This window comes from Idiotropiscis lumnitzeri, unplaced genomic scaffold (assembly GCF_059441095.1).
Source record: "Idiotropiscis lumnitzeri isolate Australia: NSW breed Sydney's pygmy pipehorse unplaced genomic scaffold, RoL_Ilum_1.0 HiC_scaffold_59, whole genome shotgun sequence".
In the NCBI taxonomy this organism is placed as follows: domain Eukaryota; kingdom Metazoa; phylum Chordata; class Actinopteri; order Syngnathiformes; family Syngnathidae; genus Idiotropiscis; species Idiotropiscis lumnitzeri.
Window position 1 is genome coordinate 79217 of NW_028283597.1, and position 26063 is coordinate 105279.

The 26063-nt window shown below is 42.9% G+C and overlaps 1 long non-coding RNA gene across 2 annotated transcripts; it reads left to right on the forward strand.

Moving 5' to 3' along the window:
- The first annotated feature begins 17470 nt into the window (after positions 1 to 17470).
- On the forward strand, positions 17471 to 24329 carry LOC148315684 (uncharacterized). 2 transcript variants are annotated; one of them, XR_015840686.1, is made up of 7 exons: positions 17471 to 17633; positions 18292 to 18411; positions 19012 to 19146; positions 20397 to 20585; positions 22885 to 22980; positions 23879 to 24095; positions 24200 to 24329. It is a non-coding gene; the product is annotated as an uncharacterized LOC148315684 (long non-coding RNA). The 2 variants fall into 2 exon arrangements; XR_015840685.1 differs by having other exon boundaries at positions 23943 to 24095.
- Positions 24330 to 26063: the final 1734 nt, after the last annotated feature.

Consider the following 26063-nt stretch of genomic DNA (forward strand, 5'->3'; position numbering starts at 1 on the left):
CCTTGGAGAGGATCTCCACCACGTACACTCCAATGTACCAACAAAAGACCACAGTTGGAAAGAGGGTTTTCCGTGGCAAACACACCCCTCTCGGAAGGATGGAGCAAGCCGCCGAACAGCAACTGGGCACTGCCCTGTCGACCAGATGCATCATCTACTTCCTTGCAGGGCTGTGCCTGGTCAGCGCACAACCTCGAGACCAGGACAACGTCAAACGCAGACGAGTTGCACAGGCGCAGACTGCTGACTACACGCACATCAAATAAAACCTGCAGCCTCTGAAAAAACGCTCAAGGTCACTGATTCATGTAACTTGCATCACAGAAAAGAGTTGCAGTTGTGAATGTTTGATGTTCCGGGTTTATTTTGTACATACATGTATTGGACCAAAAACTGCATTAGCTTTGCTTTATTATCTTTTAATTGTTATTATTTTTTTGGGCTTCTCGTTCGGGGCATGGGTTTCTACCCTTTTCTCCAAGAATTTTTGAGTTTTTGGGTAGTTTTTCTCCCCCCTCAAGCGACAGCCTTTGATGATGAGATTTGAAACTTGATAAACAGGAGGGATATGTTAAAGAAATTTAAGTTTGTATGTTCATCTGTTAGTTTTGTTGTTTAGTTTGTCATCTTAGCAAGTTTCAAACTATAACTAATCTTACAGGCCCCCTTTGTTGCACATGCATTCGTATCTTTCTGGCCTCTAATTAAACTTTCGACAGCTACGGGTGCCAGGTACGGCCTCCTCGCGAATGTGACTCCCCAACGCCAGAACCCTTTTCTGTAAACACCTCCCTTGGGGTGTTGATGACCTCTTTAACCCTTCGTAGATAATGTTGGGGCCCGAGGCCTCTTAAGGCTGTAACTTCTGCATTTAGGGAGGTCCAACACAAGGCTTGGTATTTCTAAAGCAACAATATCGTCATGGCCATAAAATAAGTTCAACACGTTAAGCCTTGTGAAAATACACTACACAGGTCAAATGAAGTTCAGAGTGAACTTTTGCTGTTAGAATAAGCAGAAGTATGAACAAAAGGTGTCTTGTAAGCTGAAACCGTTAGAATAGGCAGGAAGAGGGTGGGCAAGTGGGATGGAGTCAAATGTCAAGTTTTCCATTCTGTATGTATTGCATATTCAAATTGCTTATGCTGATGCAAATAAAAACCATGTGTGCAGTCGAACACGCTGGCTTCGCCTCGGAGTTCGAGGGCTGCCCCACGCGTAAATGACAGACAATCTTGGCTGGTTGATTCATTTGTTCAGGCTTGTTTTGATAGAAACATCCTTAACAGGAAGGTGCTCCTCTACGGCTTAACTGCCACGCACGCCGGCCGGAGCTCTGGTACGGTCCGAACCGCGCGAAACGTCGCCACCGATCGTGTCCGGGGGAACGTGCTCTTCTTCGTCCACTCTCCTCTTCGCCCACGCTCTTCTTCGGCGCACGCCGGCCGTCTAACCGCTCCAGCGCCCTGTCGTGCCGCTCGGCGAAACTACAATGCCCCCGAATATTTTTTAGACCCGCGAAGCACTGAACCCACGAAAGGTGAACCGCGAAGTAGCGAGGGTTCACTGTATGTATAAGACCAAGACCTACAAAAAAGTCTCTTGGAGCAATGAGCTAGGTTTTACAGGAAGTCGGCCACTTTGAATTTACTTAAAAGGGGGCGGGTCACCACAATGGACTTTGTGTAGAAATTATTATTGGGGCCCGAGCAGCGACCGCGGCAAGGTCCCTATTGTTTTTGTAGAAATTATTATTAGGGCCCGAGCAGCGACCGCTACGAGGTCCCCATTGTTTTTGTGGAAATCATTATTATTTTTATTATTATTATTAGGGCCCGAGCAGTGGCCGCTGCGATGTCCCTATTGTTTTTCTAGAAATTGTTATTAGGGCCCGAGCTGCGACGGCGGCGAGGTCCCTATTGTTTTTGTAGAAATTATTATTAGGGCCCGAGCAGCGACCGCTACGAGGTCCCCATTAACCGCGATAACCGAGGGTTCACTGTATTACTCTTACTCGATCTTGGCGCCGCTTTTGACACTTGATCATAACATATTATTAAAACGCCTTGAAACTTGTGTTGGCATTTCAGGTTCAGCGCTTTCTTGGATTAATTCGTATCTGTCGGAGACGACGCACCGTGTAATTCATGGCAATGCGTCTTCTGATCTTTGTAAGATCACACGCGGAGTTCCGCAGGGATTGGTACTAGATGCTACCGCTTGGTGATATTATACGGAAATATCACATTAGTTTTCATTGTTATGCTGATGATACGCAATTATACATGCCGTTGGATATAACGAATCCGTGTGATTGCTATAAATTAGAGGCATGCCTTGCCGAAATTAAACTATGAATGTCTTTCAATTTTTTGCGTCTTAACTCAGATAAAACCGAGATGCTGATCATTGGACCAGCGCGTCATCTGTACCTTTTTCAAAGACACCACTATGAGTATCGATAAATTGCCCAAAAGGATTCAACAAAAAATCTCGGTCTTATATTTGACACAACTATGTCGTTTCAAATCTTAAATCTTAATCCATGCGTTTGTTACGTCTCGCCTCGACTATTGTAACGTTTTGCTCTCGGGTCTCCCCATGTCTAGTATTAAAAGTTAGTTCAAAATGCAGCAGCTAGACTCTTGACTAGAACGAGAAAGTTTGATCATATTACCCCGATACTTGCCAATTTGAATTGGCTTCCGGTCCACTTGAGATGTGATTTTAAAGTTCTGCTACTTGCCTATAAAATATTGCATGGCTTAGCACCTTCCTATCTCGTTGACCTCGTGGTACCATATGTTCCGTCCCGAAACCTTCGCTCACAAAATGCTGGTCTTTTAGTGATCCCGCGAGCCAAAAAGAAGTCCACAGGTTCTAGAGCGTTCTCTATTCGGGCACCAATGCTTTGGAATGTACTACCCTCAGGTATTAGAGGCGCCACCTCAGTAGAAATGTTCAAAACACTATTAAAGACGCATTTATACTCTTGTGCATTTAGTTGAACTATTTGTTGGCCTGTTTACTGCCGCTTTTTCTCTTATCTTCTCTTTTCTGCCCCCTTTTCCCCGGCTGGGGGATTAGGTGACGGTGACCCACTAGGAAATTTAAGGCATTGACAAACTGGGCATGCACCTGTTCCAGTGATGTCGTCTTCCTGCAGCGCGACATTTATTTATATACTTTAGCATCTAATTTAATTATTTGTTGGCCTGTTTACTGCCGCTTCTCCTCTTTTCTGCCCCCTCTTCCCCTGCTTGGGAATTAGGTGATGGTGACCTGCTATGAAGATTACGGCACTGACCAACCGGGGAGGGACCTTCTCTGCCGAAGTCGTCTTCATGCAGCACCTCTTCTGATTTCCCTATATTTCAGCACTTCGTTGAACTACTTGTTGGCCTGTTTACTATTTCTGTTCTTTTTTTTCTGTTCCCAATTCCACGGCTTGGGAATTAGGTGATGGTGATTCACTTGGAAGTGGCTGTTCTGAATTTACCCCAAACTGACTATTTCAAGATCAAAGGCTCAACCTCGGATATGCTGCCATGGCGATTACGGTCCTGGATGAGGACCCACTCCACTAAAGTCATCTTCCTGCAGCACTTCATTTAATTGACTCTCACATTATCTCATCTAACATTGTATAGCATCATTGTATGTGTCAAACGTTGCCCACTTGGCATCCAAAGCAGCCTGGTCATCCTGGAAGGGGGTTTCCCCCCCATCTGTGGTCCCTTCTCAAGTTTTCTCACTTTTCCCCCAATGGGGTTTTGAGTTTTTCCTTGCCCTCCTGGGGGTTAAGATCAGTGGATGTTGATTGTGGTTATGTAAAGCCCTTTGAGACTGTCTGTGATTAAGGGCTATACACATAAAATTGACTTGACTCGACTTGGACCAGAATAGAAGTGGATGAGGGAAAAAGGGAGGGGCGGTGTTGACTGATATTGTGCAGATGGAAGTAGGCTGACCGGGTTGTGTTATTATGCTTATGGAAAGATAGAGTGCTGTCAAGGATGACACCCAGACTCTTGACCTGAGGGGATGGGAAAACAATGGAGGGGCCAACAGGAATGGGAAAACTGCCAACTTTGGATTGTATTGATTTTGTACTGAAAAGAATAACTTCTGTTTTGTCGCTGTTAAGCCTCATGAAATTATTAGAAAACCAGTCATTGATTTCAGATAGACAGGAGGTGACGGAGGTGGGAGGGAGTGATATGCTGGGTTTGCAGGAGAACTAGAGCTGGGTGTCATCCGCGAAGCAATGGAAAGCGATATTGAATTTTCGGAAAATGCTGCCAAGGGGAAGGAGGTATATGATAAATAATAGGGGGGCCAGGACCGAGCCTTGGGGCAAACCTGAGGTGACTGGGAGGGACTTTGATGAGAAATATTTAAGCTGGATGAACTGAGTGCGGTCTTTGAAGTATGAATGGAACCAGTTGAGGGCGGTGTGGGTGATGCCGATGGAAGAAAGTCTTTTGAGAAGGATGGTGTGTGAGATGGTGTCAAAGGCCGCAGTCAGGTTAAGAAGGATGACAATGGAGAATGAATCTGAGTCAGCTGCAATGAGGAGAGCAGAGGTGACCTTGAGTAGAGTTGATTCAGTGCTGTGAAGTGCACGGAAACCGGACTGAAAGGGTTATTGCAGGTGAGATGAGAGTGGAGTTGAGTGGCGACTACATTATCTAGGACTTTTGAAATGAATGGTAGGTAGGAAATAGGGCGGAGGTTCAGGAAATAGTACTGAGCGGCTTTTTCTTAATCTCATGAGAAAATGTACTTGGGCAAGCACAGTCGAAAAGAGTCGTGCGTTATCTCAGCCCAGCCTCACATTCTTCCCCCGGCACGGGTCTACGTCCAAGGGAAGGTCCTCTCCAGATTAATCATTGTCTGGATGGTTGATTCCCAGCTGGTCCCCAAGACTGGTATTCCACGGCTGGCCTTCTCCGGCGGGCAGTCTCTCCGTCTCTCCTGCTGGTATTCCCCTGTAATCTTGTCAGTGTGCATGTATGTGTGCTCCAAAATCAAATTATGTCTTTCAGAATGTGTTTTTGCAATGGCGTCCCCTTGAACCCTCCAATCAATCAATCAAATTTTATTTATAAGAGCACTTTTCATACATAAAATGCGGCTCAAAGTGCTGTACAATAAAAACATCCAAATTACAACGAAAAACTAAAACCCATTCCACCCACTCAACATAAACACAAGACACATCCACATACACGCCTGAACTCGCACACACACAGAACACTCGCATTCACACAACTTAATAAACCATCTTAGTAGAAAGACAGGGTAAGGCACAGAGAAACCATATGAGAAAATGTACCCAGGGTAGGTCATCCGCGCTGAGAGGGATGACGGCTCACGCCCACAGGGAGCTGCGCCAACACACAGACCCCTAGCCCAGACTGACCGGGGTAGACCCTACACATAGTGCAGAGGGCCCCGGTCCGCCGGGCCTAAGGAGCCTCCGGGATGAAGCCCCCTGTGAGAAGGCCAGCCACACCTCCCAGCGCGGAGGCCCCCCTTGAGGAAACACTGGAGCTAAAATATATAAAAGAAAATGATAATGCTAAACAAAAAAGAAGCTAAAAATTAAAGGACAATAATATAAAAAGACGAAGCTAAAATATATAAGAAAAATTATGATACTAAAAGACAGAGAAGAAGCTAAAAATTAAAAGACAATAATATAAAACGACGCAGCTAAAATATATAAGAAAAATGATGATACTAAAAGACAAAGAAGCTAAAAAAAATTAAAGACAATGATAATATATAAAATGACAATCCTGAATTAAAAGACTAAGATAAATTATTTAAAAGCCAAACAAAAAAGGTGAGTCTTGAGCAGGGGTGGGCAATTATTTTTTCCATGGGGCCACATAAGAAACATTAAATATTGTGGAGGGCCGGGCCAAAAGGCTGAACTCAATTCTGCATAATATTAATTGTATTTCTTTTTTAAAAAGCAGTAAATAGCACTGTTTTGACAAGCTGGCATTAAAGTTAAGCAATGAAACTAAATACCAAATAAACTGAAAAAATGAGGTTGCCTTACAAAAATGTATTCATTCAAATTTCTCAACACAATGGTAGACAAAATATTAAAATTTTTTACTATTTGTGACTCATATTAGTAAACATATTCTGTCACATTCACTTCAAAACACATTTTGAGTTCCATATACTGTTGGATAGTTGTGTAAAGGTTCTGAGCATTTTAAAGACATCACAATATTGTCTTTTTGCACCAAACATTAAGCATGATACAACATATTGACTGTCACTGAACTGTGATTTTGAGAAAAAGTGTCCCAGTTCATTGTTATCTGGTGCCGTTTTTATATTTCTCTGCATGTTTCGTCTGGTAATGCCGACTCAAATTGTAGTCCTTCAACACGGCGATCTGCTCCCCGCAAACTAAACACACAGCTTTACCTCTAACTTCAGTAAATAAATACTTCGCTGTCCAATTTTTGTTGAAAATTCTACATTCGGCATCTACCTTTCTTTTTGTAGCCTGAGCGGACATTTTTGAGGACGAACGTTGTCTTGTTGTGATTCAATCGCGCGCATGTCTTGATAAACGCATTACGTCATTATGTGCGACGCACATTGTGCGGGAATAAAAAAAAAAAACAATTTCAGAATAAAAGCAGTGCAGCTTTCGCCCATGAATGAGGTGAAATTAAAAAGTATGTTTATTTTGAAATTTCCAATTAACCTTACACTCGCGGTCAGAGTCAACCAAAGGTATGTGGCCCGGGCCATACAATGCCCAGGTCTGTCAAACGGGCCAGTCAGTGCCACCCGGCGGGCCGGATGTGGCCCGCGGGCCGTGCAATGCCCAGGTCTGGTCTTGAGCCTCCTTTTAAAAATATCAACAGTCTCTGCGGACCTGATGTCCTCCGGCAGGCTATTCCATAGACGAGGACCAGAATGGCTGAATGCAGCCTCGCCATGTGTTCCAGTCCTCACCCGAGGAATAATTAACAGGCCGGTGCCAGAGGACCTCAGGGTCCGCGAGGATGGCCCAAGACCGTTAAGGCATTTAAAAACTAATTGAAGAACCTTAAAATCAATCCTGAAACACACGGGGAGCCAATGCAGCGATTTTAAAACTAAATCCAGTGCCCAATTTGGTATGTTTGCATCTCTATGTCCTATGTGGAGAATGTGCTTTGTCATATTTGTCCATGAAGTGCTGTCTGGCTTGTCATCAGTTTGTAATGTGCAGACTGAATATGTATGATGTGAATGTGAGTGTAGGTCATGAAAATACTATGTTCACACATTTATAAACTAAGTAATATAACTTTAGCATGTGAAAATAATATCATAAATCAGTAAAGACCATGACTACAATCAGTCATTCCTATGCGTAGTAGAATTAGAATTAGAATTAGAAATCCCTTTATTGTCATTGTACTCAAGTGTGCAACGAGATTAGAAGGCTCCCCTCTCCAGTGCAATACAACAATAAGACAGACAAATATATAAATTAGATTAATAAATAAGAGAGTGCAATGGAATTTAGTACAGAATAGGGGATATAAAAACACATCACGATGCTGTTCTGCAAGGTAAGGGTGTTCTCGTGTGTGTGTGAGAGTTCAGAATGGAGATGGCTCTCGGAAAGCAACTGTTTCTCAGTCTATTGGTCCTCGATTTGATGCATCTGTAGCGCCTGCCAGAGGGCAACAGGTCGAACAGGTGTGAGTTTGGGTGGGTATTGTCTTTGACGATGTTGAGAGCCCTTCTGAGGCACCGGGCGGTGTAGATGTCCGACAGTGAGGGGAGAGGGCAGCCAATAATCCTTTGCGCTGTTTTGACTGTCCTCTGGAGCCTCACTCTGTCGGCCTCAGTGCAGCCGCTGTACCAGGTGGAGACACAGTACGTCAACAGGCTCTCAATGGACGAGTGGTAGAAGGCTAGCAGCAGCTTCCTGTCCAGGTTGAATTTCCTGAGGACTCTCAGGAAGTGTAGACGCTGGTGGACCTTCTTTACCACTGCTGTGGTGTTGTGAGTCCAAGAAAGGTCGTCGGAGATCTGTACTCCCAGGAACTTGAACGTGTAGACCCTCTCCACACACATGCCTTCGATGCAGAGGGGGGGCGGCACCGTCTTGTTCCTCCTGAAGTCGACGACAATCTCCTTTGTTTTTGCAGTGTTAAGGTGCAGTCTGTTGTCCTTGCACCAAGCTGTCAGTCTCTTTACCTCCTCTCTGTAGGCTGTCTCGTCACCTTCCGAGATCAGACCGACCAATGTCGCGTCGTCAGCAAACTTGACGATGGTGTTGTTGCCATGGGCCGGGCTGCAGTCGTAGGTGTAGAGGGCGTATAGGAGAGGGCTCAGCACGCATCCTTGAGGGGAACCGGTGCTCAGCATGCAGGTGGAGGACGTGTAGGGGCCGAGCAACACAGTCTGGGGTCTGTTGGTCAGAAAGTCCTTAATCCAGATGCGTGTGAGGGCAGGGAGGCCGAGAATGTCAAGTTTGGCGACGTGGATGTCTGGGATGATTGTGTTGAATGCCAAGCTGTAGTCCACAAAGAGCATCCTTGCATAGCTCTGCTGTTGTTCCAGGTGGCCCAGCACAACATGCAGAGCAGTGTTGATGGCGTCCTCAGTGGATCTGTTAGCCCAGTATGCAAACTGGTAGGGGTCCAGAGTGGGAGGAAGGCAGTCCCTGATGTGCTGGAGAACCAGCCTCTCGAAGCACTTCATGATGACTGGTGTGAGAGCAACAGGACGGTAGTCATTCAGGTGGACGGCTGGTGACTTTTTGGGGACAGGAATAATGGTGGAAGTTTTCAAGCAGGAGGGGATGACTGCTTGAGCCAGGGAGCGGTTGAAGATCCTGCAGAATACATGTGACAGTTGGTGGGCACATGTTTTGAGGACCTTGCCTGGTATTCCGTCGGGTCCAGTAGCTTTCCTGGGGTTAACAGCCAGGAGCGCGCGCCTCACATCGTGTTCCTCTACGGTGAGTGTGGGGGAGTTGGAGCATGAAGTGCGGGGGTGTGACGGTTGGGGCGAGTCAAAGCGAGCAAAGAAGCAGTTAAGCTCCTCTGCCAGCGATGCACTCGGGTCTGCAGAGGTCGTGCTGCTGCCACGGAAGTTGGTGATGCTCCGTAGACCCTGCCACACCTCCCGTGGTCTGTTACTGGCAAGGTGGGCCTCCAGCCTCCCCTTGTAGGTTGCCTTGGCTAGCTTGATGCCTTTGCTCAGGTCAGCACGAGCCACCCTGTACTGGGCTTTGTCGCCTGACCTGAAGGCAGCGTCACGGGCCTTGAGGAGAGAGCGAACCCTGCTGGACATCCAGGGCTTCGCATTTGGGAAGGTCCGTATAGTCCTGTGTAGGGACACAGTTTCCATGCAGAACTTGATGTAGTCCACTACACAATGTGTGTAGACATCAAGGTCCTGATGATCAAAGAGGCCCCAGTTTGTGTCTTGAAAGCAGTCCTGTAATTCACTCATGGCGCCGTCACGCCAGGTTTTCACAGTCTTTGTGGTGGGCCTGAATCTGCGCCTGAGAGGGATGTATGCAGGTGCGAGCTGCAAGGACAGGTGGTCTGACTGGCCGAGGGGGGCGAGTGGGAGGGCCCTGTATGCGTGCTTGATGTTCGAGTACACATGGTCGAGAGTGTTGTCTCCCCTCGTTGGGCACTTGACATGCTGGTGAAACTCTGGGAGTACAGTCTTTAAATTGGCCTTATTAAAGTCTCCCGCTACTACGTGAACGCCATCAGGGTGGGCCCGCTGATGTTTATTGATGACGCACGCGAGTAGCGAGAGCGCCGTGCTAGTGCTAGCGTCGGGAGGGATGTAAACAGCTGTGACAATCACGACCGTTAGCTCCCTCGGGAGAAAATAAGGCCGGCATTTAACGGACATGAACTCGATGTCGGGGGAAGAGTGCTTCTCGACGATCGTGCTATCGCCGCACCAGTTCTCATGCACGTAAACACAGAGCCACCCCGCCCCGTCTCTTACCGGTGTCCCTTGTCCGATCCGCGCGATGTAGCGAGCGCCCGGCCAGCTGGATGCTAGCATCGGGGACGTCTGCGTGCAGCCAGGATTCCGTGACGACGATCACACTGCTGTCTCGCACATAGCGGTTTCCCAGGATTTGTAATCCCAGGTCGTCGATTTTGTGGACCACGGATCTGGCGTTGGTGAGGTACAGACTCGGCAGTGGTTGCCTATGGGGCTGCCGTCGCAGCCGTTGCAAGACACCGGACCTGCAGCCCCGCTTCTGCTTCCTCTCTCTGCGTCGCCTGCGCCGCCTCCCGGTCCCGATGACAAGCCACGGTGAGCCGGGCAGCCTCGCGAGTTCGTCCGGAATTTTGCGATCATAGCATATTCAGTAAATATAAACCTGCTAAATTAAATAATTGACATTCTGTCCCATAAATGTTTAAAATGCCGGTAATTGCCATACAATCCTTCAAGGGTCGACGAGCGATGTTCGGGAGGAGGAGCAGTGGTGGTGGTGCGTTTCCCTCGGGCATGTGTCGGTAAATCCAGCGGAGTTCAGCGGCAGTGGATTGAAGTTGTCCTGACACAGGTTGATGACATGACAGGAACAGGCAGAAGTGCGAGAAGCAGACTGGCCTGCGGGTCCACATGGCAGACAGGTGCTAACTTTGATAGGTAAGCTAAACTTTAGCCACAGTAGACGCGTCAGCGACTATGCAATCGGTGGGTGGCATTCATGAGAATCGGGATCGCTCAACATACAGATAATAATAAATAAAATCACTGTAACTGGAGGGATTGTAAACTGCTAAAGCAGGTACAACAAGCGGATCCAAAAAATTTCTGAGAGTTACCGGTGAGCAGTGGCAGCCAAACGTGCCAGCGTCCACTCAACCGGGAGATGATTCAATATTCACAATATTTTATTATTTTGTCGTACAGTTGTTTAAAAATGGCTCGCTATCGCCCCCTAGAAAAAAAAAACAACAAAAAAAAACAGCCCCATATCTCTGTTTCACCAAACTGAAAATTTGATGTGTACAAAGCCAAGACCTAATAAAAAGTCTCATGGAGCCGTATGCTAAATTGAACAGGAAGTCGGCCATTCTAAATTTATCAGAATCCGAAATCCTTTTATTGTCATTGTACAGTGTGCAACAAGATTAGGGAGCTCCCCTCTCCAGTGCAATACAACAATAATTTAATCAAATATATAAATTAGATAAATAAGAGAATAAATATTGTGATGGAAAATAGTATGAAATTGGAGAAATACAACACAATACGTCGCTGTTCAGCAAGGTAAGGGTGGTCGTGTGTGTGTGCATGTGTGTGAGAGTTCAGAATGGTGATGGCTCTCGGAAAGAAAATGTTTTTCAGTCTATTAGTCTTTGATTTGATGCACCTGTAGTGCCTGCCAACAAATTTACTTCAAACATTGACGAGGCTTTGAAAACAAAAGCTGCTCTAACTTTAACTACAAGCAAATTCCTCTTGAAGATTCCTCACGTTATTTCTCGGAAATATTTCACATTTCCAACGTGCCAGTACCCCAACGTTGTCCGGGTGGCGAGGGCCCTTTATAGCTGCTCGCAGCTCTAGTTTTTAATTAATTTTTTTAAATCAATGGTGATGACAGTGAAATATGTCTTGTCTGGTATCATGATAGCTGGAGGATATTTTGTCATGATATTTTAGTCAGGCCTGATAACAGTGATGTATGCTGATTTAAGGCTACTTTTATTTTGAAATGCCGTATCACATTTTGGTGGGACCGCATTTGATGGACAACTGGGGTTGTCTAGTGTTCCCCAAAATGGGTCTGATATCACGATAGCTCGAGGGTATTTTGAAATGATTATTTTAAAATCAGTGTTGATGACAATGAAATGTGCATATTTCAGGTGGGTTTTTTTTTATTGTGAAATTACACATCAGATTTTGATGGGACCATTTTTGATGAACAGCTGGGGTCGTCTAGTGTCCAACAAAACTAGTCTGGTATTACGACAGCTCCAGCTCTTTTATTTTAAAATGCCTCCTTACATTTTGATGGGACTACTTTTGGTGGAAAGCTGTGTTGTCTTGTGTCCTCCAAACCTGGTTTGGTATTACCATAGCTAGAGGATATTTTTTAATGAAATTTTAAAGTCAGGCATGATAGTGAAATGTGCAGATTTCAGGCAACTTTTAGTTTGAAATTACAAATTAGATTTCGATGGGACCACTTTTTATGGACAGCTGGGGTAGTCTCGTGTCCCACAAAACTGGTCTGGTATCACGATAGCTCGAGCTATTTTTTTTTTAACTCAGTGGTGATGACCGTGAAATAAGCGAATTTCAGGCTACTTTTATTTTGAAGTGCCACATCACATTTTGATGTGACCACTTTTGGTGGACAGCTGGTGTGGTCTAGTATCCCCAATCCTGGTTTGGTATCACGATAGTTTGAGGATATTTTTTAAAGATTTTTCTTTTAAATCAGTGTTGATCACAGTGCATATTTCAGGTGATTTTTTTATTTTTAAATGCCACATCAAATTTTGAAGTGACCACTTTTTGTGGACAACTGGGGTGGTCTGGTGTCCCGCAGAACTTGTCTGGTATCACGATAGCTTGAGGATTTTGTAATGATTTTAATTTTTTTAATCATTGGTGACGACAGACAAATAAGCAAATTTTCACGCTTTTATTTTTAAATATCCCATCAGATTTTGATGGGATCACATTTGTTTTTACGGTTCCGTCACCACGCGAGTGGCTACCTGCTAAAGCAGCACGGCTCACTATTTGAGCCTTTTTCGCGTGTTTTTTCCTTTACCCAGTTTTATTTATTTTACCTCATCGCAGCAATGGACATCCAAATTGCGGTGGTTTTATTGCTGCTGGGGGCTGTTTTTTGCGTGATCGTGTCCGGAGATGTCACTGGGAGCTACGGATCAATCGTTTACACAAGAGATCAGCTGTTAGCACTTCGTGCTAACCCCGTGCCGACTCCCGGAGCGAGACCCGATATCCCCCACGAGTTGAGGAGGAAGAGACGGGGGATGTCGCGCGGGGGCGAAACGCCAGGCAAAGAGGAGGCGTGACCACCCCGTCCTCCTGTCCGTTTTTATGGGAAATGTTAGATACCTTCCCAAGAAAATGGACGCGGCACGAGAGGAACTTCCAATGAGCTAGCTTGCTGATGTTCACGGATTCATGGCTAACAGACCTAACGCCGGACACCGTCGTGGAATTTGACGGCTTCCAAATACTACTTGCGGACAGGACACTGGAAAGAGGAAAGAGGAGGGCTGGCTGTGTTTGTTAATGATAGATAGTGTAACCCTAGGCACATCACAGCTAAGGAGCAACTTTCCAGTCGGGACAATGAGCTGCTAGCTGTTAGCATGCGTCCATACTTGACAAGCATCGCGAGTTAACAAGGACGTGCACGTAACAGGTGCGTGAGTAAACTGCTTAAAACTTTGATCGTCATTCAGCTGACCTACAAATTGAGACGCTACAGTCAGTTTGACGTTTTTGTTTGCTTGATTGTGGATTGACATGGAGGAACAAGACAGTGGAAAGCGGACATTAAAAATGACGGAGAAAAGCTGTAGAAGATCACAAGCCTAAACGGATGCAGGCACGCAGGTGCAAATTTGCTCAATTGACCTCCATGCAACGTCAAATTGAACAATTGATGGAGGATGATGCAAATGTTGACGCTGTAAAAAACTGAGCTTCGTGTTTGCTTTAGCGGCATGGAGCAAGAATTTGTGGACCTCAATTCCGGTGTGCAAAATTTAAAGACTGAAGAGGATTTTGCCGATGACCAAAATAACTGGTTTGATCCAAAAAATGTAATTAATGGAAATGTGAGCAATGGAAGAAGGACGTTTTGAAACGTGCAGAGGAAGGATGCAATAAACAAATATCACCTGATGATAGTAGATCTGCATCAACTAACTACACCCATAGAAGTAGAAGTAAAGAATCTAACAGACAGAAGCTCACTTCTGTCAACGTCTTCAATTAAATTAAAGGCTCAAATGGAACGAGCATGTTTAAAGGCAAAGGCTGCTGATTTACAACAAAGGTTGGCACTTGAGCAAGAAGAAGCTGCAATTAAGGCAAAGAAGCAAATGCATGCAATGCAAACGGCACTCCCTGAGTCTGATGCTAAATTGGATGTCTTGAGAAGATATGAAAATACCCAGGAGGATGGTATCCACATTCCTGATGAGTGTGTTACAATTTAAACAAGGAAAAACATTCAATTACCATCACAGCCTATCAGAGCAACAAGCAGTGTTGACCTGAAATGCTCCCACTTCGACTATTCCAATGGCTAGATTTCCACATCAGACAGAAAGTAGAGAACAACAGGGACATGTGCTTGATGGCCTTTGCCAAGCAATCTCACAGCAAGCCAGTGTCGCAGAATACTTAGCAAAGAGTCAAAAAGCATCGCTACTTCCCGAACTTTCCATTCCTACGTTTAAAGGCGACCCTCTGCATTATAAAACCTGTATAGGTGCCATTGAACATGGGATTGAAGGCCGTACAAGTGATAACCGTGATCATCTTCAATTTTAGCTGCAGTATACTAGTGAACAACCACATGAGTTGGTGAAGAGCTGCATCCATATGGAACCTCTGACAGGATATACCAAAGCAAAACAAATCTTGAAGGAGTTTTATGGTGATGACTTCATGATAGCAGAAGCATATTTAAAGGAAGCCATGGATTGGCCAACAATCAAGTCTGAAGATGGTGTTGCACTTCAGTCTTTCACATTATTCCTTATGGGCTGTTTGAACATAATGGCAGATGTTAATTACATGGAGGACTTGGACAACATGGCTAATATAAAGGCATTGGCAAACAAACTTCCATACAGACTTATAGAATCTTGGAGAAAATTTGCCTGCAATCTCCAAGAAAGAACAAATAGAAGAGTGAAGTTTAAGGATTTTGTTGACAAGCACGAAAGATTCTATAAAACAGAAAACAAAATCACAACACACAGAAACACCAAAATCAAAGAAAGTCTTCACAACAGTCATTGTGCCCGCCAAGATGGAAAACAACAAAACCACCACGCCAAAGGCAGAACCTGTTTCAGTGGATGCTATTGCCAAACCATGTGCTAATTGTAATGGAGAGCAACAGTCTCACAATTTGTAAGGAATTTAGGAGAAAGCATCACAAGGATAAGATTGACTTCTTGAGGAGCAAGGGTCTGTGTTTTGCATGTTTGATGCACGGTCGCATTAGCAGTTGCTGGAAACAAAAGCTTCAATGTCAAGAATGCTCTAGACTGCATCCTACAGCACTACACATTGTCCATAAACTTCTGCAAAGAAACAGCCTAAGACGATTGTGAATAGCAGTACCTATTAAGCGCCCTCGTACAAACAACAGAAACCTGGGGTGTCACTGGGGCCTGTAAATAGGACTGCATCCTTTCAATAATTCCGGGATGGGTCAAGGCACAAAAAGGAACCAAGACAGTGACGACTTACTGTCCGGTTTAAAAATGCCCTGACGCCTTTTTTAGACTGAAATAACTTACTAAAGTTTTCGTTTTGTGCCATTCAGAATGGGAGAGGGAGCCAGGAGGCGAAACAGCCGTCTTGCCAGTTCAATCCCGCACACCCTCTGACTCTCACCCTCCGTTCTGCCTTTTTATTGAAACTAACTCATCAATAACTAATCACCAGAAGACAGAAAAGCATCAACAACTAATCACCAAGAGACAGAAAACATCAATAACTCACGGTATAAAGGTCAGTTTAACTAAAGCATCAATAACTAATCACCAGGGACTCCAGCAGGCAGAAAATCATAACCCAAGGTCAGTTTAACTAAACACATCTTCAGGATACGGTGTCTGTGTGTGTGTGTGTTAAAATAACAAGTAAGTGTCTCTGTGTGTGTTAAACATTAATGAGTGTATAAAAACATGATTATGAATACACAAACTGATTACCTATCCTCAGCCCATCTTACATTTCCCCCCTGTTGTGGATTTAAAAATCATGTCCTTACGGCTTTAAGACAGATCATCATAATGAAATCATACAACAGTGTGATCATCAGTGGAGGAGCGAAAACCTCACATTAGGGAAAAATTCCCCTCCTCCCTTCCGGCGTAGAATGAGATCCTCATAATTTGATGACCATCAGGGAATAAAACTTGTCCCTGGGGTGACTTGGTGGAGGCCCTTGCCTCGTTGTAGGAGAGGACAGTCGTCCTTACCTCCCGGATCTTCGTGTATGGTGTGTGTGTGTGTGCACGTGTGTGGACAGGGGCAAGAAGTCCATGTGTTTTTACGTTTTAGTGTCCAGTTTGAGTTCGTCATTCTCAACATTAATCAGGTTGTAACGGTACATTTGGGCAACAAACCTACGATTAACCATCATCTTTGTCATAAAAATAATGCAACATGAACAGACTAAACATAACAAAATGAAAACTATAATTATCCCTATATATTGTTTTTTTTTAATTCTTCATAGTGGTCATAACATCAATAATTGTTTCGTTTTTATTAAAAATTTAAATGCAGTAATGTACTCCAATCAAGGCTGATATTCCTTTGTTATGTACGTCATTAATTTCCAAACAATATCTAATCTTTTTGTTCTGTGGCTTCAACATATTTATCATCTCATCAATATTAGCACCACAGAGTACTGAGTTTCGAGATCCTCACAATAGTCGTTCTCAAAATGATATTTTTTTTTATCAATTTAGCTTTGTTAAGGTAAGATATTTTATTGACAATCTAACATTAATATGCAAAGAACATGTACATTAGTACGAAATGTAAAAAAAAATTGTGGTGGGGGGGGGGTGCGAATTGTTTTCTTCTTGGTAGGGGGGGCATGACAGGAAATAATTGAGAACCACTGGTCTAGTCACACACCAGCTCGGGTTCATTCCCTACCAGAGAAATTACATTCCATGTCCCCAGAGCTAGGCGCTTTATGTTGCCGGGGATTGGACTGCCTTTGACTGCCTCCTAGCTCAAAGGAAACCCAAATTCTTTGGTCCCGCCCACTGGTAGTGAGCCGAAGCCCTTGTATTAAATAATAAATAAATACATAAAATAAAAAAATTAATAAATTTAAAAAACGGACCGATCCACTGCTTGGGTTAGTTTGACCCACCTTGAGATCCGTTCCCACTCAGTGACAGTGTCTACAAGCCACTGCCACCAGGCCAGTGAACCGACGTCCAGGCAGTGACAAAAAACGTGATCAAATTACATTGCTCATCATAAGGTGTTTGTGAGACGCTCTTTGTATGTTTCCTCAATTAAGACCTGTTTTCCATTGGTGTATTTGAAAAAAGTGGTGAACCTGTTAAATTCACTACAAAACGTTAAGAAGATGAAAGTAATGTTTGAAGGAATATTATTTTTCTATCGACATGCCGGCGGGCGGGCACAGATAGAGAGTGATAAAGCAGCACCTCCCGCGCGGGGCGTGCTGACGAAAGGCAAGCGCTCCTCCTCTCATCGCGTCCTTATTAAGACAGAAAAAAGACGCTGTTGAATTTGACCTATTCGCAGTTCGAGCAGGTGCTTAACGCTGGAGAATATCACCACTTCGAAGTTCGAACTGCTGTTGAAACGGAGAGGTAAGTGTTTTTCGTTTGTTTTTATTCAAAACATGCCTCGAGTGCATTTGTTCATGGTTAGAGATAGTTGTGTGGAAAACACTATACAAAGTAGCACCATGGATGTGGGCCTACAACACTGGCCTAGCAAACATGTGCTCCTACATCGACATAATTGACGAGCTCCAGTTAAGCATTGAATAATTATAAAACGTCATGGTGCTTTTACTCATTTAAAGAACTAAACCGACGCGTATTTTCATCCGGTGGTCAGGTTTGCATTGAATGTGAGCACGAGGGACGCTAGCTTGTTGCGTTAGCTTTGCGGAGCTAACAGCTTGCACTTTTGTTATAGAACAACAGAATGCAAGTACCATGATAATTTCTGTCATTAATTTTTGTGTAAGACACGATGTTCACTGGTTAATTACATGATTCTTAAAGCAAAGGTTACTGTGAATGCAATTTTGGTAAGATTTTTGTAGTCACACTGCATAAATCTGTCTGTCTGTTGTTTAAACTTCAATATAAACTATTATGGTTGAAATCGTTAATTGGGATGGAGGGATTGATATTTTTTTAATTTATAATTTATTTTTCTTACACTGATATTGTTAAAACTCCATTTAGCCTATAGTATTAATAATTCTCAACACAAAACTGTCTTTTTTCTTTATAGAATAAACAATGCCTTCCCTGAGATGCAGGAAGTCCCCAAAGCAGGATACTATTGAACATGCAGTCAAGGGTCTGGACAAGACTGCAGAGTTAGAAGCGAAGTATATAAACTCATTTAAAGGTATGATGTTAACGCTTTTGCTAAGATATATTATTGTTTTCTGATAACCAAGCTGACATCGTTTTTTAAGTGGTTATTTTACATTAAGAGTGTCTTGAACTTTTCTTTTGTCAGTTTCAAGTTATTTCAGTGAGCGTGAAACCTGATGGTAGGAGTTCTATCTAAATTAAGGCTGTACTTGATGACGCCCTCCGGCATTTTTATACCACAATAGACCGGTGAACAAGTCCGATATTGATAGTCTAGTGTAAAGCACGTTATACGTCACAGAGATCACGTGACGCGATCCAATATGACTGTGTATACAGTGTATGTCATTGTTATGAAACTAAATAATCTTAAAGTTTTTTTTTTACGTAACCAGGTGCCATTGACATTTGTACTTTCAGTCCTAATACATACTGGCTAATGCAATGCTGGAAAATGAATTTTGGCTGGTCTGTTCCTTTAAAATCATAAAGAAGGGCTCTGCTCTATCCCTCACAAGAAGCAATGTTTCAAACCACCCTACATTAGTATAGTGGCCCAAATGAATATGATGACTCCTTATTTGTGTGCTTAAAAATATGACGAAGCTATCTTGATTTCCCTGTTAACTAGGTCGAGGAGTATTTACCAAGGCCCCTTTCAGGAAAGATGACTTTATTCTTTATTATGGAGTACAGAGGAAAATTGATAGATTCTGATAAATCTCAACGCAGGAAGATGGATGGAAGAGGCACTGTCTTTTTGGAGGTGAGGCAAAGATTGAGATGTTATCTTATTTTTGTTTTTATTTAAAAAAATAAACACATACTCATCCCATAAGTGTTAGGGGAAAAATCATTCTCTAAGCAAAAATGTATACCGTATTTTCGCACCCAAAAGACGCGCCGTGTCAAAGGGCGCAACACCTGTTGAGGCCGCTATTTCTGTCTTTGTAACATATACTGGACGCACCGCCTGACAAGACGATAGCACAGCTGCTGTTAGCATAGCATGAACTTGGCAGAGCTGCCCACACTGACACAGCCGATAGCAGCCTACTATGCCCCAATAACATGAGCAATCACCCCATTGTTGCAGCAGACGCCAAGTCTCTATTGACAATAGCTGACAATGGCTCAGGCCAATATTAGGTGCATTGGCAATAGCCTACAAAGCAACGTCAGGGGAGGGACTTGGCTGCTCACCACACTCCTTAGAGTCACGGTTTCAAAAAAAAATAAAAAACTCATCATACAAGCAAACAATGAAACATAGAAATAAGATTAACACAAACATGTATCTCTCATGCCATCAATATACCCAAAAAAAATGAAAATAATACAAAAGCCACTCAGCCTTAGCTAATTCAAGCAATGCATTCTGGGAGCAGAGACCCACAATCCCATAGCTGTTTAGAGAGATTTGCATGGCTGTTTAAAGAGATGTGCTGTTATGCTTTGGACTTTTTGTCTGTTGTCTAAACCTGGGACGTTTCTTGCTTGCAATAACATAAATGATAAGACAGACTAAAACATTGTGGACAGCTGCCCTTTGTCCAGCTTTTTCCAACACCATCACCCAAACATTATAGTCAGATGGTGTATTTGTCACGGTCGATTGTAAGCATGGACAACTCACTCTTTGCCCAGCAGGGTGTGCTAACATGCACTTCCAACAGCTCGTTGATGACAAGGGCTGATGGACGTGAGTGGTACTTTGTCCATTTAATGGACGCATCGACTGACAGGGCGCTTTGTTTGCTTATGACTGCGAAAATACGGTAATTACTTTTATTCATGCGTTGAATCTGTACAAATGAAAATATAGACCATGAAGTCTCAAAGACAAGCTGTTAATAGGGTCTGATTCCAATAGAAATTTCTTGTATGATTTGATTTAGAAGATTTAAAAATTGTGGATTTCCTATTTTTATGTTTTGTGTACACAAGATTGTCTCAAAGATTAATTTCTGACATTGATTGAATAATTGTTTTTTTTTTTTTTAAATCTATTTTAAGTGTTGATGCCGCTCAAGAAGATGGCAGTCTGGGAAGACTGGTTAATGATGACCACATGCACCCCAACTGTAAAATGAAGAAGAAGACAACAGAGGACAGACCACACCTCTGTCTGTTTGCGCTCCGAGACATTGATGTTGGCGAAGAAATAACTTAAGACTATGGACCAGCTGGCCTTGGAGAACACAGGTTTGTAAGATGCATCTTTAAGTACAATAACAGAGCCCACTTGTGGTGTTCTGGTGATGTAGTTTCCAATTAGTTTGGCAATCTAATAAATGTATGTTGAGGTTTCTATGGAAGTTGAACATGCTGACTGACTGGGGGAGTTCTCCATTGTCCACTATCTGTAATTCAAATTTGTGGGTCTGAGTCAAAGTTTGGCTCTTCAGGAACAACGAACTGGTCAGGGAGTGACAGTATTACAAAGTTCTGCGTTACTCTTTTCTGGGCGGTGGCCCTGTTAGGCCATCATATGCCATATTGCAAATATACCCATTGTGGGACTAATTAAGGACATCTTTATGTTGTGGTTTCCCTACCAGAACCAGCACCAACCCTGTATATTCATGATATAAAACACTGTTTCAATTTGATATTTAGCCTTTCTATACTGTAAAAATAGAAGACCCCAGGCTTTCCTGCGCCCCCTTGCCCAATTGGTGGTGTTCAGGAGACAACCTGGGACTGAAATATCAGTCACAACCAGTGTTGTTTTCGTCACTGATGACTATGACGAAAATACTTCGTTAACGCCCCTTTTTTAATGACGATGACAAGCTAAACGAGGTTCTTTTATGACGAAAACATGACGTGATGTACATGAATTTTTTTCGTTGACGAGACAAAATTGTTAGCATGTGGTTCATAAATTATTTTATGTTGCTTTTAGTGAAATAAAGCCACAACAGTTGCCCAACAAAATGTTTTGCTTCTCTGCTTATTTTGGAGCAGTGAGCATTGATTCCACTGTTGCCACTTTTTTCTGTTTGTAATGAAGAATCCTTTGTAGTCCATCCAAAAGTCTTGGGGTGGGTCTTGGGTGGAAACCTTGAATGCCTTGTTTTAACTCAAATGGACTTAAACCCATCCATCCATCCATCCGTTATCTGTACCGCTTCTCCTCACTAGGGTCGCGGGGGGTGTTGGAGCCGATCCCAGCTGTCTTCGGCAGTAGGCGAGGTACACCCTTGAATTGGTGTCCAGCCAATCGCAGGGCATACATAGACGAACAACCATCCACGCTCACACTCATGCCTAGGGGCAATTAGAGTGTCCAAGCAACTTGCCATGCATGTTTTAAGAATATGGGAGGAAACCGAATTACCCAGAGGAAACCCACGCAGGAAGGCCGGAGCCAGAATCGTACCTACGACCTCAATATTGTGAGGCCATCCTGCTAACCAGTTGGGCCACCGTGCCGCTTGGACTAAAACCTTTGTGAATAAATTGACGAAAACTAGGGTAAAACTTTTTTTGCGTTTCCGTCGATTAAAACTGGACTAAAACCCTTTTTTTAGTTTTCGTTGACTAAAACTGGACTAAAACTATAACGAATTGGGATGACTAAATGTGATGTAAACAAATCAGCACTTTGTCCAAATGACTTGGACAAAATCTAAAATGCCTGCCAAAAACAACACTGGTCACAACACGTGTCTACAGAAGATTAATTGGCATGGGCGAAATTAATTAGTTTTATTTCATTCATGAGCTTATGTTTTGTTTTGGGTGGCTAAGGCTTAAAATGTGTAAAAATCTAATCCAACCTCAAATATAATTAATTCAATAAATTTATGATGCTACTAAAACATCGAAGCAGCCTCCTCCAGGCTTTACAGACTCAGAAATGGAGGTATGCGTATCGTGTACTCATCCTGTCGTGTCTCGAGATGTTAAAATTGCAGTTAGATAGACGTGTGCTGATTAGACAAGACTTCTAATATATCTGGTGTCACAGGATATTTGTCAGTGAATGTGTATGTCTGGTTTGAGGCTCACTCAGCTTTTTCTTGTGTTGTGGGGTCCAGTTGAGTTGAATTGCGTGTCAGGTATGTTGGCCATCTGACACCCAACTGTCAGGTTTGTGTTTGTGGGGACCCCGTAGAGCCATTTTTATTGTTGACATAAATCATAGCTAATCATCTTTTCCTTCATTATCATATGAAATACAGTTAGGAGTTGTATGTGCCTTTACTATGTTATAATCTTAGAACCTACCAGCCACTACAGGTGTCCGACAAGAAGACTTTTGGCTGTCCTGTGCTCCATTGCGCCCCTGGTGGCGTTCAAAAGACAACCTGTGACTGAAATATCAGTCACAACATATCTCTACTGAAGATTAATTGTCATGCGCTAAAGTAATTGGTTTTGTTTCATTCGTGAACTTGTTAGTTTTTGTTTTGGGTGGCCAAAGCCTAAAATGTGTAAAATTCTGATCCATTTTCTTTTTTTAATTCATTAAATTAATATTCAACTTGTTCATTAGGATGGAGGACAACCGACAATGACTGAATCGGCTGAGGTTGATGCCACCAGAACATCGAAGCAGCCTTCTCAAGTTTTGACAGACTCTGAAAAGGAGGTATGCGTATCATGTGGTCATCCTGTCGTGTCTTGAGATGTTAAAATTACAGTTAGATAGACCTGTGCTGGTTGGACAAGTTTTCTAATATATCTGGACATAAATCGTAGCTAATAATATTTTCCCTCATCATCATATGATATACAGTTATGCCTAGTATATGTCTTTACTATGTGACAATCTAAGAACCTACCAGCCACTACAGTTCTCTCATTGGGAGACTTAAGCTTTCGTCAGGTTGTCGACTGCTGCATTGCCCTCTTATTGGCTTTAAGTACACAACCTGTAACTGAATTATCTGTCAGAACAGAACCTATGTGTCTACAGCAGGTGATTTGGCATGTGGATTCTTCAGATTTTTAGAAAATAGGTAAAATTGTGATCAAAAGTTTAAAATGTCTAAAATTCTGGTATAGTTTGCAATAGTATATCTATTAAATCATTTCAAAACTTCTTAACAAGGATGGAGAACATTGGCTGTGACCGAATTGGTTGAGGTTTAGATTACCAGGACCATTGAGCAGCCTCCTCGGGATCTACAAATTTAGGAATGAAGATATGCATCCCATGTTACAATCCTGTTATGGCCCGAGGTTTTGAAGTTGCAGTTACATATTGGGCTGGGCGATATGGCTGATAAGTACATAGCGATATAAGTATTTCATATGGGTCCATCGATACACATTGAATTCTTTTTTTATATTATTTTATTTATTATCGTTTTTATTTTCCAATATTTTCACTGCCCTGTTAAAAAAACATTTAATGTAGTTTTCCTCCCGGGAGCTTTTTGTTACGGTCAATTAATTTTGTTATTACATTATTTTGTCATATCATTCATCAATATTTTAGTTTTTTTTTTTTTTTTCAAATAGAATTAAGACCTTTTTCTGTGCAGATTCCTCTGGGGATTAAGTATTTAATGGGTTCTCAATTTTCTCTTGGACTCTGATGCAACCCAGTCTCCTCCCTTGGACAAAAAATATGGGCTGAATCTTCCTTGGAATAACGACACAGATTCTGACGAATCATTGTCAAATCCTGCCCCTGAACTTTGCGCCTCAGACCCAGACCATATTACTATCCCAAGGCTCAGGAGGACCAAAAGTATACAGGTAAACAACCCATATAGATTTCAGGGAATCTTACAAGCAAATTGTATATATTTTATTGGTCTCCTGCCTTCTATCCTTTATATTTCGTTGTTGTTGTTTTTTAGATTAAAAAAACAGGCTGACTTTGGAATGGATAAGCATTATTACTCCAACTCAGATGACAGTGGAGATGAATATATTCCGGATACAAGTGAGGCCTCTGATTCAGACGGAAGTGAATCTTTGAAAATTGTGGACCCTCTCTTGAAGTCTAAGAATGCCTTCAGAGATTTTTCTCCCACACCACGAATCTCAAAAGCCACCTCAACGCAGGTTGTTAATCAAGGGCGTTCACCCGTTCGGAGGAGTAGCAGCACTGGTGTGATTCTTGAATTCTATGGCTCTTCAAATATTTGTGCAGTTTAACACAAATCATCCAAAATAGAATTCAAGCACATCTGTGACAGAAATTCAAATTCAGAAGTCAAAGAGAGAGAACAAAAAAAAAAATCTAATGCTGCGCTTCTTCCGAAGACATATACTGTAAACATTAAATGTATGTTAGGACAATCTTGAAAAAAGTATTAGAACACCCTTTACTTTTATTTCTTGTTAATTTTATTAACCAAAATATGTCCATTTTTATTACAGATTAATGAATACAAAATTAAAACTCTAATCAGCTACTTTTTAATCGTTATATTTGTATAAACAAATGTTATACATCTGTGTGTTAACTTATACAAGAAATGACGGAAAAGCAAGGGTGGTTTAGTATTTTTTTATCGTATATAGTCTGTATAATATCTTTAACCTATGCTGATGCTGTTTAATACTGATTTAAATAATAATAATAATGTCATAATCTGTTGGTTTTACATGAACAAAACCTTTCAAGCACTTTTTAAAATTCTAAATACTACCTCTTGTCAGTAAGTTGGTTCACAGCACTGCCTTGGAGTGAAAGTGTGTAGTGCTGAGACAGTCGGTATGTGCTGAGTCGTCTGACGTTTGTGTGACTGGTACCCAGGAAGGTAGCAAAACCAGGCAGTGTGTATGTCGTACCCAGGAAGGCAGAGAAACCAAGCAATATGTATGTGGTACCCACGAAGGCAGAGAAACTAAGCAGTGTGTATGTGGTACCCGGGAAGGTAGCAAAACCAGGGAGTGTGCATAGATACAGACCCCAAAAGTGATTAAAACCAAATAAAGTCCCCAGAAGATCATCTGTAGTCAGGTGAAGGACCCTGTACTTTGTTCAACTCATTTACTCCCTTAGACGTACAAAGACGTCTTTTAATGCAATGGCGCCCTCTACCAAAGACGTATAAGTACGTTTCCTGTCTTTTTTACGTCATAGTGTACATAAGGGTCTGATGCAACCTCTGACTGAGAATCAGCCATGTCCGCATTGTGAATCATGTAAAAATCACCCAGCAGGGGGCAGAGGTGCAAAAGATCCGCCTTGAATCTGCGCCAGAGGTACAAATGGGGGGCGGGATCCTGGGGTAGACTTATAAGTGTGGAGAGCAGCGTGGGTAGCAGCAGCATCGGCAGCACTAGCAGCAGTCGCATTAGTAGCGTTAGCAATGAAATCCTCCAAGCAAATGACGATCGAGGAATGCTTTTTTGTAAAAAAAAGCTTCCTAAAAGCATCAAGGCGATGGAGACGCTTTGGTTGAGAGGATGACGCTTTGTCGTCGTCACAACAAACAGGCGTTTAAAGAGGGTGCGCGTGCCTTGCGGCCTGCATCGCCTGCCTTCGGACAATAGCCAAAGCAGCTGAGAGTCCTCACCAGATCCCCCCGAACGAGGAGGTAAGCGCTCGCAAGTTACCATTGAACATGTGGTTTTACCCCTCATGCTTTTATTGTACATATCATGCATCTTGCGGGCAGAAAATGTCGCATAAATGTGCAGTTAGACGCAAGCGTATCTCCTCCCCGACGAGGAAACAACAATACTGAATGGTGTGGTAATCATGCATAC